We start from the raw sequence: 4,192 nt of genomic DNA on the forward strand, positions 1-4,192 counted from the left end.
ATCAACCAGGGTCTAGAAAAGCTAAGGATCTCTGGGTTAAAGGAGCAGCTTTAATCACGGTTGCATTGCATTGATTACGCTTCCCAGTTGTCCTGGAACACAGCTCTTCAAAACAGATGTCCATAATCCCCTCTTCACTTCGCTTCCGTGCTCTGTTGAACCCATCTGGGTAAGTCTGTTTCTTTACCTCTTCACCAAAACTGGCCCTGTACAGGTCACCAATGGCCTCCCTTAGTGGGAATCCAGAGCCCGCTTCTTCCTCCTCGACCCCTCGCCCTCTCGGTGGTCCCCGCGAGGCCAGCCCCCCCCCTGTTTAATTCTGGGGGGGGGGGGAGGCAGGGCTAGTGCCTGAGCTCCCGGCAGAGGCCCAGCGTGTGGGGGAGGGGGTAGGAAAGAGGACAGGGAGGGAAGAGGGAGGGGAGGGGGAAGAGGGAAGGGAGGGGGAGGAAGGAGGGGAGGGGAGGGGAGGGGAGGGGGGAGGGGAGGGGAGGAATCGCGTTGCCCGAGAGCCCCGGAGAGCTCGCCCCGCTCTTCTGCGAAGAGGTGCGGAGAGGCCGCCCCTTCCTCCCCACTCCAGTCCGGTCCCGGGTGGGCTGCAGGGCGGTGCCGCAAGCGCGCGGCCGGGGGGGGGGGGGTGGCGGGGGAGGCCCCGCGAGCACAGGACGTCCTCGCCCACCCATTCCGCCCCCAGCTCCCCCGCTCCCCGCCTCCCTCCGCGCATGCAAAGAGAAAAATAACTGCAGTGAGTGCACCACTTCCTCCGCTTCAACCGTACTCCGCTGATGCAGGTGGCTCTGCTAACCACCTAGTTTCATCACGAAACGGAAAGAAAACACGATATAGAACATTGATGATTTTTTTTAAACGAGAGATGCTATCAAATCCGCTGCTAGTCCTTGCAGTAAGCGTGATGGACTCGGAGGTATCCCTGTGTGCGCAGTATCATTAAATCCTTCCAGCTACACGGTCGATTTGTTTGTCAGTTGTAAAGAATGTCATGGTCTCTAAGGCAAAATACTCCAGCTAGAATGTTGTTAAATAGCCAAAGTACTCTCAAAGCAAACAATTTTGGTTTAAAAAATAAGCCTACATCTATGGCAGGGGAGGACGGCGAGAGGAATGATCAGTTTTAAGAAAACCCTGAAGTCGTGCATCTGGGTGGGTTCTGGAGGGGCCTGCGTCAATCCAGAAGGGGCGCCTTTTATAATTCTCCAACTCCGGGAGATACGTTATGAAAAGTACCCCCACCCACCTCATCCCCCACCGGGGGTGCTTTTTTTCTCCTGCATGTGAAGGATACCACAAGGGGAGCAGTGGTCCTCTCTCGGCCCCTCAGAGTTCACAGTGATTAATCTTTGGTTGAATTCTCTCCTGCCATATCTGCCAGGACAGCTTCAAACCGTGGGCTCCATGGGGCTGGCTCCCCTGAGGGTAGTGCATCAGCAGCAGCACCTCAAAACCAAGAGGAAGGTAGGGATTGTGACCTCAACCTCTAGGGAGGGCTCCTCTCACTTTGCTTAGAAGGTGAGTGGCTTCTCCAAGAGCTCCAGATGGTAGTGGTTTAGGATTAAGTGTAGAAACCAGACTGCCTGTGGGAGGCCTTGCTTGACTTTCTGCTTATTTCTTCTGAGACTCTGGGCAAGCTACTCAACCTCTTTGTAGTTCAATTTTACTTTGCAGAACCGTCTTGGCTGCAGTAATAAGCATTTAATGCATATTTGTAAAAAAAGATATAATTCTCCTTGGAATCAGGTATGGGAAGAGAAACCTTGTAAATACCGACTTTCTTCTGTTAAAAAAAAAGAGAGAGAGAGAGAGAGAGAGCTAGGAATATTTTGATTTGGATACTGAAGGAAAATATGACCTGGCATATAACCTAGCTAGTAGAGATTGAGGTATTTGTGGAAATAAAAATAACTTCTCTTTAAGCTATCAATTTCATTTTAGTCAAAGTACATTTATTGGAATAAAAGAGTCACTTCTATAATAACATAGGCAATAATTAATAGAGCAATATTGTATGATAAGAAGAATGCCTCTGTAGGTACACTGTGCTCCAGTTTCTTCTTTATCACAGTTATCTGGGTGACCAGTTAAGACCTTATTTTTTTTTCTTTTCTTTTTCAGAAATGAACTATTAGTTTAGATCAATGGTTCCATATTACAATGTGTGTCTTAATAATCTGGGGTTTTTGTATGAAATAAATATTCCCAGGGGCACAGGGGTGCCCGCATGGCTCAGTAGGTTAAGTCTCGGACTCTTGATTTTAGCTCAGGTCATGATTTCAGGGTGGTAAGACCAAGCCCGGTGTGGGGCTCCATGCTGAGTGTGGAGCATGCTTCTGATTCTCTCTCTCTCTCCCTCGTCCTCTGCCACTCCCCCAACTTTAAAGCACGGGCACTTGTGCTTGCTCTCTCTCTCTCTCAAAAAAAATATATATATGTATATATTTCCATATACTGTCCCAAGTCTATTGGATTAGAATCTTCTGGGTTGAGGAACAGTAATCTGTACTTTTTAAAAACTGTGATGACAAATTTGGAACAATGCTTGTATCTATGGTTGATTCCAGCTCTAAAGTTACAAATATAGTCCATTTCATTATCTCTTCCCACATTCAAATTCTATGATTCACAGTTATGTATTTCATTAGTAACAAAAACACTTACTACTAGACTGCAATTATTTCTACATTGTTTCAATCTATATTGCCATCTCAAGGTCAACAAATCAAGTTTTTTATGTTAGCATAAAAATCTGGTTTTAAGATCATTATCAGAGGAGTTGTGAGACAAAATCCCCCAAAATATGTCCTGGTTCTATTAGGATTTGTTTTCAAACGTGTTATGTTTTCATCAGCACAAAAAGAACAAAGGAAATTTTTACAATATTTGATGCATTGCTGTGATCAAGTCATATATAGCTTGTGGCTAAAGTGTTTTTCTCTGGCAGCCAGGTGGAAATAACAGGTTATGTGTGAACATGAGATGCTATCTTTCCTCTTCACAGAAATTGTACTTGATTCTCTAGTCAGAGTGCTTCTTTTCTCTAACACTCCGAAAATCAACTCTTTCATTCAGAAATAGTATTATTTCAAAGATGACCATGTAATTATCTTTCGTAAGATTATTCAGAATATGTAGTAAGAACTAGAGAAAACAACTGAGAATATTTGCACTTATTTGTTCAGAAAAAAAGTATATTAATACTTCAAATACTCATTTCTGACTTGAGACTTATAGACCTTTTTTTCCCCTCTTAAAAATGTGAGACATTGCTGAAATGTGTCAAAAGGTATAAAGAATCTGAATGGACATTTCAAATTAAAAAAATGTGCACAAATTTCTGTCTCATCCTATATATTTCCATACTGTAGACCAGTAATTAAAAGCAGTCATTCTTTGTTTGTGTGATGTGAATTAGGATTCGTCATAGAAAAATTGGTAGCAGATATTTTTTATTTACTTTTATTTTTCTAAAGATTTTATTTATTCATGAGAGACACACACAGAAAGAGGGGCAGAGACACAGGCAGAGGGAGAAGCAGGCTCCATGCAGGGAGCCCAACATGGGACTGGATCCCGGGTCTCCAGGATCACACCCTGGGCTGAAGGCGGTGCTAAACCATTGAGTCACCGGGGCTGCCCCAGGTAGCAGATATTTTTTAAAGGTTTTATTTATTTCTTTGAGAGAGAGAGAGACCGCATGAGTGGGGGGAGGGCAGAGGAAGAGGGAGAAGCAGACCCTCCACTGATCAGGGAGCCCAACTCAGGACTCAATCCCAGGACCCTGGGATCATGACTTGTGCCAAAGACAGATGCTCAACCAACTGAAGCAACCAGGTGCTCCAATAGCAAATATTTTTAATAGTCTTATGAGAGGAAGGGCATTTCACAATTTAAACTGTCTTATTTATAAGGAATAAAAACAATTTTAAGATATAAGTAGGTATCAGACTCATATCTGATTAAAATTTTAAAAAGTGAAAAAAAATAAATGAATGGAACATAATCTCAATGTTGAAACACTAGAATAATTAACTTCTCAGGTCTCAAACTATAGATAAGCTATCACAGAGAGGAGCAATTAGAGCTTTAGCTTCTCTGGGTATTCTGATATCTAGCACAAACTCAGTGATCCTCTCAATAAATTTACATTGGCTCATCACATCTTTAATTGACCTGGGCTCCT

Source organism: Nyctereutes procyonoides, unplaced genomic scaffold, assembly GCF_905146905.1.
Source record: "Nyctereutes procyonoides isolate TBG_1078 unplaced genomic scaffold, NYPRO_anot_genome, whole genome shotgun sequence".
NCBI lineage: Eukaryota > Metazoa > Chordata > Mammalia > Carnivora > Canidae > Nyctereutes > Nyctereutes procyonoides.